This window comes from Mesitornis unicolor, unplaced genomic scaffold, assembly GCF_000695765.1.
Source record: "Mesitornis unicolor isolate BGI_N332 unplaced genomic scaffold, ASM69576v1 scaffold20679, whole genome shotgun sequence".
In the NCBI taxonomy this organism is placed as follows: Eukaryota; Metazoa; Chordata; class Aves; order Mesitornithiformes; family Mesitornithidae; genus Mesitornis; species Mesitornis unicolor.
Window position 1 is genome coordinate 25,427 of NW_010208249.1, and position 14,412 is coordinate 39,838.

General features: G+C 38.4%; 1 pseudogene; it reads left to right on the plus strand.

Annotated features, from left to right (window-relative positions):
* The window catches only part of LOC104546927, a 54,456-nt pseudogene that overhangs the window by 25,074 nt on the left and 14,970 nt on the right, over positions 1–14,412 (plus strand).

Genomic DNA, 14,412 nt, shown 5'->3' on the forward strand with positions numbered 1-14,412 from the left:
TGTGTAAGAATAGGTATTTTTTATCTATATAGTTTTATCTTTTATTTTGAAGATACTTTAAACCATATGTCTATCATTATCAAATTGACAGCTATGAATTTAGAAGAAAGTACCCTTTCCTCTGATCTTGGAACATTTGTAATGCATTGATTTTGCATAAAATAACTGTATATCACTGCTTCATAGCTAGGATGGCAGAATTACATCATGTTGTTTTGTAGTACCTTTATTAGAAATAGAACTGTCTGTTGGAGAAGAGAAAAACCTTAAAGGAGAGTAGGAATTATTATGGATAACAAATAATAATTCTATTTGGATGAATGTTTGTTTAAGCTTTCTCAAGTAAATACAGTAGAGGATTGCTTGAAAAATTGAAATAAAGCATTGCTGAAAACCTTAGTTATTATACTAGGAATAATTCACATTCAGAATAGCTATCTTGGAAAGCTACAACTTATAAGACTTTGAAGGTTTATAATTTCTTCCCTACATGCATGCTGTTTACTCATTTCCAACTGTGTAAGTTTTCACAAGACATTCTTAATATTCAGTTTTATTTGTGGAATAAGAACTTGGAGAAGCCTTCAGCCTTAAGTCATAAACTCTAGCAAGCAAGGCCATTATGAAAACAAAAGCAACTTTATTTTCATGCCTGAGTAATTTTGAAATTATCTCTAAATATCCTCAAGTTTTCCAAGCACATTCTTGCAATGTTTCTAGAGATAATGAATTTGAACATTGTATATCTTAAAATAGCAATATTGTCTGCTTTACTAGAACAAGGATTCCTCAACAGTAATGATTACTTTGTCCTGGAGTAATTTTCTGAATACAGAAAATGTACAATTGTTTGCCATTTTAATATTAATAATAGTAATAATATTATTGATGTTTGAAGTAAAAACTAGAATGGTCCTGTTTGTTTTAGTGGAAATGAGAGAAATAAAATCCTTCACTTACCAAATGTTTCTCAGCTTTTCCTCTAGACTGGGTAGCTGTTTCTCTTTTCCCTTAATTTTGGTGTTGCAGCTGGCTGGAAAATATGTTCTTAGTCTGTCCAGTCTTCTCTTTTGGAAATAGAAAGGTATTGCAAGCATCAGGTCATATTAGTAGAAGTTTGGTAACAATTTTCTGTTTGCCTTGTTTCGTCATGGAGGTATAGTTGCAATGAATACAGTAACACTCGATGGTGCAAATTTTGCCATTTAACAGTAGGGAGCAAAGTGGTGGAATACTAAAAATTTAATAGATATATGCCCTTTTTTATTTTTTTCTTTATTAGACTTCCAACACTGGCCTAAAACCACTGCAAGACTACAAGGGAATAAAAAGGTGTCATTTTACTCTGTGTGTAGACTGATTGTTTTCCTCTTAAACATTACCACTTAGTTTCATTTCCTGTGCTAACATGACAAGTTAAAATGTTTTTCCAGGACCATTATGACTGAGGACTTTGTGCTATCAAATCAGTTTTGGTAGTTGCTGGCTCACTGAAATGAGGAGACAGGAACAGGTCTGAGCATCAGGTAAAATCTGCACTTAAAAACATCTAAGAGCAGGAGTTCTTTCTGGTGGCTTGCCTTTGAATGAAAACAGAATCCTAGAAAGATAAGCTTTTAATGCTCTTACAGTATGTGGTTTACCATCCTTTTCCAGGTCCTTATTGAGAGCCTTAAGAGACTTCGATTTGTCTAAAATAGTGACAGATGATATCCCAGTTTTCACGGGCCTGACTAGTGACCTGTTTCCAGCTCTGGATGCTCTGAGGAAGAGGGACCTGCAATTTGAACAGAATTTAAACAGTCTACCCTGGAGCTTCTCTTGCAGCCTGAAGAGACCTTTATTCTTATAGTAAAAGAATTCATTGCCTTTAATTACTCCCCTTAAGAGTTTCAATCAAAATAATTGCAAATGGGTTGTGTTAGACAGAAAGCTTATTTTCAAGTATGTTACGGTATTGATAAGGTGTCCTTAGTGCCTTGGTATTTGCAAGGCATTTTGTCGTGGCAGTAACGCACCTCAGTATGATAAATACGCCCATAAGGAAACACGTGTCCTGTTCAAAAAAGCTGTCTACACTGACAAGCATGTTTGTCTGTGGACTGCACCAAGCATTTGTACTTGGTAGCAAATTAATTGTTGGTGATTATTTATAGGGTGGAAAGTGTAAGAGAGCAAAAACATATAAATAAGAAGGCTTGGATTTGGAATGTGCATGCCTACATGTGACTTTTGTGTGTTGTGGTATTTCTGTATGATATGGTGCACATTATGTTATATACATTAAAAACATGCAGGTACATGTATGTATGCATGTGTACTCAGATGAATTAGTTGTCTATAAGCTAAATTTAAATACTAATTTTAGTTTGAATTATGGATAGGGTGAAAAGGTGAAACTTAGAAACACTAGTTATTACACAGACCAAATAAAAAGTGTGCTGCTTTGGACTACTAAGAAAGTATATTCCCACCCTCCTTCAAGAAACATCCACATCTGCTGTATGTGATAGCACACTGCTTTCCTTTATTAGGATTTACTGAAAATTGAAATAACCAAGATGGTTAAATGTGCCTGATATCAGGATTTATAAAGGATTTTCTGCTGTAGTCTAACTTGTTCCATTATACTAACAGAAAGATGAAAGACAATAAGCTATACCTTGGGGTATTATGGACTTCTACAGAAGGCAATCAGCTTTCTATAGAGTATCTCAGTTCCTGCTAACTGGGTGAATTGGAAGACAAGCACTGAGGAGCATGGACTTGGTCTTATTGGACTTCAGAAAATCAATGTGGATACTCTTCACTAAGACAGAAATCCATAAGTAGCCATGCTATTTTCACTCTGTAGCTCAGAGAACTATTTCTTTGGAAGAAATATACTACTTTAGTGGACTGATTTTGTATTTTACCAAATTGTAGCTGCACAACTCTTTTGAGTGTGGAATTAGCTCTGCTAAATTGATGGCAAAATTGTGATAGCTGCTCCGTGTCCCTGGATTGGCACAATCCTACTGGACCATATGGCTGTGTAGCAGAATAAGATTTGTTCTCACTTGTTGGTGTAACTGCATTCATTAATTTAAGCCAATTCTCTTCCTATTTTCTGGGAAACAAATGATGTTGCTTGATGCAGCATCAGCTCAGCTGAGGCAAGTCTGCCAAGACGGTATAAGTCCATTTATCCTGTTAAAGGGAATAGGGACATGAAGGCGGAGGGGATAATTTTTGTGAATAGTTGTAGACTTCTTTGGAGTACCACAGGACAGGTAAGGCATTCACCATGTATCCCTTCTGTGTGGCAGGTTGTTCAGCTGGAGGAGCTGTTGGCATTGTGTCACTCTGTGTTTGTCGTTGGAAATGGGGGGACTGGAAAGAGTAAGGTACCTGTCTACCTATGCAGCATGTCTTCTATCTTACATTCTAAAGAAATTGCCATGATTCTTGCAGAAAACATTCTGCATATTGCCTTTGCCTTAGGCTGCAGTGTAACGACACCTTGTTCAGGCCATCCAGTCAGCCATGTGATGTGCAATGGCAAACCTTAAATGTTACAAGCAAATTCTACATTTTGTGTCTTGCTTGCCTGTCCCAAAGGAAAATTAATCACAGCACCAAGTAATGAGCATCGAATTTGACAGATAGGCTATGCAATACTTTGTTCTGGAAGGAGAAGCAGAATGGTTTCATTAGGCTTCTGGACAGAAATAGTGGAATATATTGCCAAAACATTAAACAAATACTTCTAAAAGATAATGCTTTCCTGTTTCCACTACTTAATGTTGGCAGCTGTGTGGATTTTCTTCCTCATTCAACACTTTCTATTAGAAAGACTGACTGCAATGTACAGCCATCTCAGAATGGGATTCCCCTTTCCTATCCTTAGGCTTAATGGAAGTTTGAGGCTCAAGTAGCACAGAGGCTATGAGTAAATCAAAGTAAACAGTTGACTGAGTGCAGGGATTTGCAGCCAGAGACTCAGTTCAGGAAGAAAGTAAAAGATTCTTATTGTATCAAAACTGTATCACCAATGTGCAGCGTGTGCCTTCTCTTCAGGTGCTGAAAGTTCTGCATCACATGTACCTGAACATGAAACAAAAGCAGAGAAGGTGTTAAAGTCCAAATTCTTGTATTGTTCCGTGTTTTAATGTTATGACGTGTGGGTGCAGGGCGATGTTGGTTATGGAAAGACTGGAGGCAAGGCAGGATGCTAGTAGACAGAAAACTACTAGCCTGAATGATGCTGATTCAGCTGCTTTAAAGGCCAAGTTATTTTCTCCTCAGACCCATGAAACCTCCCATATCATTAAGACTAATGACATGCTGTCCTGTAATCAGAACATAAATAGGTCATTATTACATAAAACACATTTTGCTGTATCAAGCATTCACTGAAAATGTTTTTGATTTTTACTTTGAATTACTGCCTAATAAGCAAGCAAAGGAAGAAAGCCTAGTTTTGATGCTACAAAAACTTCTTGTTTCAGTGATGCATTAAGTCTTCTGAAGTTTTAATTACTGTGCCGTGTTGTTATTTAAGCACTAAAGTGATGGGATTCTATTGAAATATAATTTGCAGGTCTTCTGTCATTTCTTCTGAGAGAGCAAGCTAATATTACCCATGAGGGGCCAAAATGGTTAGTTTTGGATGGAGATACAGATCTTATGTGGATTGAGTCACTCAGCGCTGTTATGGACGATAACAAGATGAACAATTAAGAAGCAAGTACAGTGGTTTCCCTTGTACCCGTTTTCACATTTTCCTCATTCTTTATTTTTCTAGAGATAGTTTTACAGTGTGCATTCTGTTTTTCTTCCATTCTTATAACTTCTTCTTCACTATTGCTAAGTCATGTTTTAGCATTTGAGTAAGGCATTGTGCCTTGCCTATTTTGCACAACAAAAAGGCTTAAAGGAGCTTACCTGTACTGTAAGGGTGATTGTGCCTCCTAGTGTATGAATTGATGTAATTCAAGATGTCAATCAAGATTACTGAAACTGGTGTTTGGAAAGCCTTGCAGTTAAATAGATTTAAGATTCCATGAGTGAAGTCCTCACATCCCTGTAGTAATGAAGGCTAGTGTTAGAAAATCTATATAAATCAGTCTGAGAACTAGCAGTAGTTTTAAGTCTAATAGACTAATAGCCAGTAGTAATAGGTCTATAAGTAGTAATTACATTATCAATTATACAGCTAAACCAATTTTGTTGGCTGTCTGAAATGCTGTAAAGTAATGAAATCAAAATCTAAAATCTGAATGTAACCTTAGGAAGATGATTGTAGTTTAGCCCATCCTCTTTAAGCTTTCCTGTCTTAAGAACTTAAACCTATCTAGTGACATGGTCTCTGGTTACTCAGCAAGGTGTCTGTCTATGTCTACACACATAGCCTACCTTTAGCTAATGAACAGAAAGTGGCTTTTCCAAGGGAAATTTCAGAGGATTGAAGTTTAGGCTCCTGCTCTATTAATTTTCTGTTTATTTCCATTGACATTGAGAAAGACCTTGCTTCCCCTGCTTTTAGCAGCTTTCAGAACTCACGTTGGTGAAGCAGGCTAGTAATCTTTTAAATGAATTAAACTCTAGAAAACTCATACAAGATCAAGTAAAACCTTTTGAGTTTTTCCTTCTCTGTGTTTCTGAAGTAAAATAAAACTACAGCCAAGTTTGAATAAAGTTTATTTAGCTGTGTTCAAGGAATAGTATATGTGCATGGTGTTGCATGTAATCTTTATTCCTTTCATCATGTTCTTGTTAGACAGTGTATCTTGGGTTGCTTTTGCTGAAAAATTTACTGATTTCTAGGTTCTGACCCTTACAAACAATGAACGTGTGCCTATGACTCTGTCAATGTAGCTGCTATTTGAGGTACACCATTTAAGAGCTGCTACCCCAGCTACAGTGTCCAGAACTGGTATTCTCTACCTGAACACCCAGGACCTGGGGTAGAATCCATGAGTATCTGATCATATTAGTTAGTATTTTTAAGATAAATCGTAGAATCATAGAATGGTTTGGGTTGGAAAGGACCTTAAAGATCATCCAGTCCAACCCGCCTGCCATGGTCAGGGATACCTCCCACTAGACCAGGTTGTTCAAAGCCCTGTCCAACTTGGCCTTGAACTCGCAACTTCCTTGGGCAACCTGTCCAGTGTCTCACCACCATCACAGTAAATAATTTCTTCCTAATATCTAGTCTAATTCTACCCTCTTCCAGTTTGAAACCATTCCCCCTCATTCTATTGCTGCCTGCCCTTGTAAAAAGTCCCTCCCCAGCTTTCCTATAGGACCCTTTCAGGAACTGGAAGGTCGCAATAAGGTCCCCCTGGAGCCATCTTGAAGATTAATGGGAATAGACTCCGTTATTTATATTAACTCTGCCTTCTAGTTTTATTCTGATAATAGTGGGATGATTTAGTCAATAGCCACGTGTATTCTCAGATATGTAGTACGGAAAATTTTACCATCAGTTAAGTGTTCTGTTTTCCTTTATGTGTACTGCTTAGTCAAGGCAGTAGTGTGGTGGGTTGACTCTGGCTGGACACCAGTTGCCCACCAAGCTGCTCTGTCACTCTCTGCTTCTCAATGGGACAAGGGGAGAAAAACACAATGCAAGGCTCATGGATCAAGATCAACATGGGCTGCAGGGGCATCTCTGGTCTGACGCCTGGAGCACCTCCTCGCCCTCCTTCTTCACTGATTTTGGGCATCTGCAAAGCTCTTTCTCTCACATATTCTCATTCCTCTCCCTAGCTGCTGTTGCACAGGTCTTTTTCTTCTTCTTAAATGTGTTATCACAGAGGTGCTACTATTGTCACTGATGGGCTTAGCCTTGGCCAGAGGCAGATCAGTCTTCAAGCCAGCCGGCACTGGCTTTATCAGACATGGGGAAGCTTCTAGCAGCTTCTCACAGAAGCCCTCCCTGGACCCCTCCACATCTACCAACACCTTGTCATGCAAATGTAATACAAGTAGTGAAATGACTGCTTTTTTGTAACGTAAATTTGGCAGTAGCAAGAAGTTAATTACTTGGCTACTGTTCTCTGACATCTTTTTAATAACTGTCACCGTCTTTGATACTGTTAAGAACACTGATTTACATCAGCTTGGCTTTTTGTTTCTCTTACTCCTTTGGATCACAGTACTGCTCTTTTAACTTATATCTGTGCTTCATGCAAATTGATTATGAGAACAATGTTTTCTAAAGAATATGGGTTTCCATGTCTAAAAGGGAATTGAGTTGGTCAAGGCAGTGTATTAACTTGAAGCAGTCCAATGTGATCTTTTCCTTTTGCATTTGTTGAGCTGATTCAAAATGCTTCTTACAAATTTTAGTAAGAAGTTACTCTAACATTTGTCAGTCGCAGTTTTTATTTTCAAGGAGCATTACTGCTGTTTCATGTCAAAATTCAATTTTGCAGCATTCCAATATGTCATCAACACTTCAGTCAGTTCTAACTGTCTGTGTTAGAGCAGTATGCCATCAGGACAAGAAGCCTTTGGTGTGTATATTTCCTAGAGAGATCTTGTCAGTAGGACAGTTTAATTAAACAGCATGAGGCTGTAGAAGTTGCCCACCTAGGGGTATGAGGATCAGAGGACTGGTGAGGATATGGGGAGGCCATATGATCTCTCACCACAAACAGAGAAGTGGAGATGGAAACAGTAGGTAACGACCTGTCCAAATAGAATAGCTGTGAATGAGTATATAATTGGGTTGACCATGTTTGAATAATACTCTGTGAACACAAGCAGGACATAAAATTGCTTAGTCTTTTGGAATATGAACAGTTGGGCATGTGTCTGCTAAGCTGAAGCATGTGTTATAGTTAGCAGAATGATACGGAATTTCAACTTGGTTGTGATAGGAACTAGCAGATGAGTAGGGTTATTTTTTTGTCTTCAATTATATATTGCCAGACTTTTCAGCCAGAGTGCATTATATATGCTACTGTAGATATTTGCAATGCAAGTTAAGTTGAACTTGGGTGTTGCATAATACTCAGTCTCATGTACAACTTACGCACTGGTATTTTAAGTAGTCTGTTCTCAGACAGTATAAAACAAATACAGAATCCTTGGTCCCACCTGCTTTTAGGTGGTCCAGCCCTCTGAAAGCAGGAGCAAAGCATCATCTAGGTCCTTTCTTCCTGCCCTCCCTGGAATAAAAGATGCAGTTAAGGAAAAGGAGTATAGTCATATGCCAGTGTTCTCAGCTGTCATAGTAGCTTTTAGAAATGCACCAGCATGATGACCTTTGCATGAACAAATAATGTTGTAAGGCTGGCGGCGCTTATGTCTGACTTACAGCCAATGCAGTACTATTTGTGCATTGCACTAAAGGCAGCCAAACAGTTCTCGAAAGTCAACAAAAGTTTGTATGTCAAAGATAAAGGGAAGAAATTTTGTATTTTTTCAGCTTCTCTCTGATAAAAAATTAGTTGTTTTCCAATTTGTTTTGCAGGTGTGTTGCCAGCTGGATAGAAACAAGGAGACACCTGTCTGAAAAGGCTAACTTGACTGTTCTCTTTGATAAATATGTGCCTCCCTACTTAGAATAACTCAGAACAAGATTTAAAATGATTATGCCTATTCCTGAGAGTAGTAGGGTTCAGGTTCAGTAGTATGCATTAGAATTAAAACTACTTATAATTTAATAAACATTATATAAACAGTATTTCTGAAACATCTGCTGAGCAAGTGTTCCTATGCAGGAGTAAAAACCTCTTAAAACTAGTGTATCTGAAACATATGTGAGATGAATTAGAGAGGCTCTTGGGTATCAAACCTGGGCCCTCATTTTGGAGGCCTACAGGGATTCAGAGGTTTCGTATCGCAGCAGTCCACTGTAACTAGAAGAAATGTAGTGTATTTATGGCACTGGACATTATAACCTAACTTCTCAGTTCTGGTATTGCTTCTGTTAGTAACGTCTTAGGTAGCTTAGGGCTAGCCATTTCATCTCTCTGTACAAACATTCTCCCTCTCTCTAATTAAATGCTCACTAGATTCATTACCGTTAGTTACTCTCATACTCTGGTAATGAGGCCCTACATTATTAAATTATATTAAAGAATGGAGCTGAACTCTGTTTCATATATAATTGATCTGATACTCTACATCCTTATGTAGACATTTTAAATTTACTTAATATGCCTTGTCATTCTTAACTCTTCTGAGTATTTGCCTGCTTCCAAATAAGTCAATATGAGAGGAGAAAACTAATTGAGTATGAGTATTAGGAATCTGCAATAATGTACATGCCTAAAGCGCATCATCATCTTTATATACTTTGCTCTAAATGGTGTAGGATGAAGGTATTTTGATACATTTTATCAGAAGACCTCTTCATGCCTTTGACCTCTGAAGGAAGCTCCCATACAATAAGGTAGCACAGCAAGGAGCTGCAGTCTCACTATTTAAATTTAATACTTTCTTGAGGTCACTGTCACCTTCCTATGGAGTAAGACTCACAGGTCACTCTCTTCACATATTTATTTATTGCAGACACTCTGTACTCTGCTGGATTGCTTGCTGACCTCTGAAAATGTGCCAATGGATTGCCCCAGAGAGCTCTATGAGATGTATTTTGTCTTTGCTTGTATTTGGGCATTTGGTGGGGCTCTCTCTCAAGATCACATAAGTTGATGAAAATGACCACAGTATCTCAATGTACTTGGGGGAAAAAATATATACATGCACACCTACCTACATATTTAAACAGATATAAATACATATATGTGCATGTATGTATATGCAGGATTCTACCCACTAATACTGATGGGAGTGCAGAGCCATGGTCCATGCATCTGATTTGTTGGCCTGGAGTGCTGTGTACTTTACCTGTCAGAGCTTATCTGTAAATGAGTTAACTTGACTGGAGGGAGCTGACTGCCTACAGTGCAAGACTGTGTGCAGAGTTGTTAACTATGCATAGAGAAGCTGTGTTTACTTAGGGAAGTGATACCAGCTGTACTTTTTTATTTACACTAAAGTCCTTGGCTAAGCAACAAAAAGTAATGTGAGGGTCATGCCTACCAGAATTAAATCATCCAGTAAAAGGCTGGACAGATGTATATTTAATCTCACCTGTTAGTTTTATATTGAGAAATGTAGATATAAGCAAGGCATTATAATGCATTCCCCTTAGTGTGATTATTTTGTTGTGATGCTACAAAATGTTTCAAGAAGAAATTTTAAAAATTACTTGTTAGAGTTTTGCTTAGACAGACCTTCAGTTCTTGAGAAATATCTAGTAACATTTGCTTATTAAAGAGTAAAAAAAAATACATTTGGCTTTACTGCTGTTTAAATTAGATGAAACCCTTGTGAAGGAACAAATTTATACATGCGTCCTCCATGGGTAAAGGAGGACCTTGGGTAAGCTGAAGAATAAGAAGCAGCACATTATTGCCTCAAGAGACTGGGAAGACCTTTTTGATTGTATTAACATCTGTTTTCATGTCTTTCAAAAAGACTTGCTGTTCTGTGGACATACTCAGGAAGGTCTTATCTGAGGCAACTCTTCTTTATATATGGCTGTATAAATCTGAACTGAATTTAGAAGTTTTAGGAAATAAAGTATTTGGGCTGGATATGTGGCGGGATAACCTTGGCAAACAGCCAAACACCCACTCAGCCTCACTCCCCCTCTTTAGCAGGGTAGGGGAAGAAAATAGGCTGAAAAAGCTGGTGGGTTGAGGTGAAGACAGGGAGACAGGTAAGCAGTTACACCCACAGTTAAAACAGTATTTATTTGAGGAAAATGAATGTAGTTCGTTGCTAATTAAAATGGATATGGGCAGTGAGAAACAAAGACAAGTATTCAAACAAAAACCTTTCCTCCTTCCCCTTTCACTTCCCCCCAGGCTCAGCCTCACTCCTTAACTTCTGACTCTTTTACTCTACCACTCCAAGTGGTACAGGTGGATGGGGGTTTATGCTCAGTACACGCTGGTTTCTCTCTGCTGCTCTCATGCTTTACCCTTGCTCTACCATGGGCCCTCCATGGGCTGTAGTCCTTCAGGGCATATTCACTGCTGCAGTGTGGGGTCCTAAGTGGCCTGCACTGTGGGTACTCTAGCAACGTGAAGCTTCTCCTCTTCCTTTTCTAACCTTGGTCTTCTTTTGTTTCTCAGACTTCCTGCTCTTTCTTGAATACACTTTTCCAGAGGCATCCCACCCATAGCTGAGGGCCTCAGCTGTGCCCTGCAGTGGGTCTACTGGAGCCAGTTGGAACTGGCTATGTCCAATGTGAGGCAGCCCCTGGCCTTTCCTCACAGAGGCCACCCTGTAGTACTTAATCCAGGATGTTACCAGAAGGCCTGACTTTAACCCTTTAAACAGCAGCGATACTAAGGTATTGGTTTGATGTTGGTTATTTCATCACAGTCTGTATGTGTATGTCTGTTTTTCATATTAATGTCTTGATATGGAAATAGTACTGTAAACAATTAATGTATCATTTTATAGCTTTCAAATTACCAAGCTGAATTCAGCTGCTGGTGGCTGAAGATGAAGGCAGTGAAGTTTCCATCCCAGGGCACAGTGTTTGATTATTACCTTGATCCAGAGATGAGGATGTTCCTGCCCTGGGTGGATAAGGTCCCAAGTCCTGATATAAATGCGGATGCACCTCTGCAGGTACAGTGCACAGCTGAGCATTGCTAGATGCAAAACGTTTCTGGGGTCTTGTCACAATTTCTTGGATGTCCTGGAAGTAACACTAGAGGGGTTTGGGTAAATCCCTGCTATCTGGGCCACGTGCCTTTAGTTGAGTGTTGAGTATTATCGATGAAGTGATGCTTTTATTGATTTTTATATTATTAAAGCACTCCTGAAGACATACCATATTCAATTTGTTAGTGGATTATACCCTTTTTCAGGCTCCAAGTCCATTTAATCATTGAAAACAATGCCCACAGCAACTATACACCACAAATTGAAGCCTTAACATTTTTATCTAGCCAGCTTTATACATAGGTATTCTTTTGCCAGCTGAATTTCCTTCGTACTAGCAGAAATGTATGAGGTCTAGGGGAAGGAAATCACTTTATCACCTTTCCACTATGCTCTTGATAAACTTACAAACTTAAAGTTATATTTGTGGAATACAAATTGTAGATTAATTTTAATTGCCTCAGCTTGGAGTCTTGGTTGATTTTGCTCTTTTTTTCAGTGTGATTTGCATAGAATATTCTCAAATGCTTTGTGGTGTTTTGATTACATTCATTTCTAGATCTTTTTAAATGTTTAAATGAGTAGGATTTTTTCTGGGGAGATTAGAAGTTTGTGGGCATAGAAACATGGAGTTGATAATCTAAAGACATTATCCATTATCAGCTGTCCTGTAACAAGTTCTCTTTAAGGATTAATACTTGATAGCAAAATGCAGAGCTAGGAAAAGAAATATTTATCAGGCAATGAAGTTTTAGTTGCTAACAGTAAGTAAAGCTATTTTGTTGCCAACTCCTTGCCCAAACAGTGTTAGGTGTAGTGAAAGCCAAGCCAGAAAGTAAATGGAAATACTAATTTAAATATTAAACCAACTACCTGTTGCATTGGCCTCGGTTTCTCTACCTGTTTTTGGGAGACTGACATTCTGCAAAGGCTGAGATGGAACTAATGCATTTCAGGCACAATCCGATTTAAAAATCTTCCTACTTGAAGAAGTTTAATAGAAATTTTCAAGTGGAAACACTCTATAAAAAGTAATCCAGTACAATGTTCTAGTAATAATGTTTGAGAACAAGAGAAGGGTGTATCCTATTTCACTGCTTTGTAAAATTCAGTCCTAGCCAGAGAGAGAGGGAGGCAGAAATTACTGTTTGCTTTTAAAACTAAGCTGTGCTGTGCAAGTGTTTGATGGGTTTTTTCCCTTTCAGTTTCAAGCAATCTTAGTTCACACATCTGAGACTGCACGTCTGAAGTATTTTATTGATTTATCCTTAACAAAAGGCAAACCAGTCATGCTTGTTGGAAATGTAGGAGTAGGAAAACAGTGTTTGTAGGTGATAGACTTGCTGCTCTCTCTGAGGAGTACCTCCTGGCTAACATCCCTTTCAACAACTACACAACATGAGCAGTGCTTCAGAGTAAGTTCCACACAGATGCAAGAAACCTCTCTTCCCTCAGCAGCAAAGGTGAAAAATATTATGTGGTTGTTACAATCTCATGCATCTGTTGGCTTCTGTCATTGCCTGGGTCTTGGCAAGCTCTTTGCTTCATAAAGTGGCATGCTTAGCAAAGTCAGGGCAGGCAAGAGGAAAGGAGTAGGATGAAAATATTTGGGGTCAATTGGCACTGACACTGTGCTACCACATGTTCCCCTGTTCTTGTGGACAAGAGAAAATTTGGCTTTGCCTATGTTAGCAAGAAGGCTTGAGCCAGCTTTGACTAGCCTGGGGGTCTCTGCACTGTGCCTGTAGTTGTACTGAAAAGGACAGTAAGGAGTTGGGTTTGGTTTTGCTGGGCACTCTAAAGCCCTAGAGGAGGGGAAGTATCTGTCTAGAGAAGTTTAGAGTCTCATAGGAGAGATGGATGCAAAGCACAAAGGCAATGTTAATGTAACACACAAGCAGAGGGGGCTGTATGTTAGCCATAAACATGGTAGTAGGTGTTGCAACAAGAGGAGTCATATAGTCAAAGTAAAATAGGTTCGTAAAAGCTGTGAGTCTCTTCTGCTTTTCATAAGCAACGCAATCAAGGGAGAGCCCAGCTGTCAGTGGATATGACCTCTTTGCCGCCTTTTTTCATCCTTACAGTAGTTTGAACTGATACAGCTGCACAGAAAAAAATGACATGCCCTATTCACTGTACAGCTTTTTACAGCCGTAAAAAGAAGTTAATACAACTCTCTTATCCCCTCATGGGTCTGGGAGAAGACACAGAGGACAATTTCTTGCTTTTAAAAACTTTCTGAAATGGAAGGAGTCTTTAGATAAAATCTCTAGAATTATTTAAATTTGCTTAATTTGTTGTTTGTGCAATCAAATTTTTAATTTTTAGCAGATCTACATTGCTGGTAATGGATCAAATTGTCACTAGGCTTAAAAAATAAGTATAAATCCACAAATTTCTATTGAATAACTTTTTACCCTGCTTTTTCTTTTACCCTGTCTCCTGTTGATTTCTTCTGTATTCAGGTCAGATAAGCAAATACCAGTTTCAGTTTACTTTGTACCTTAGTTTATTCTTTGAAGTGTTTCCAAATTCATGTTGACTTTAGAATCTTGCATTAACAGAACTTAATCACCTTTTTGCCCCTTAAAATGATTCGAGAGATTTATGGGGGGAAAAAAAAGTCTGGTGTGCATCAAAGTGAGATCATGAACTGATGTAAACTATTATTGCTTCTTTAATGGGGAGTTGGCCTTAAAAAGTTTTAAGGTATTCCTCTGTCCTGAGAGG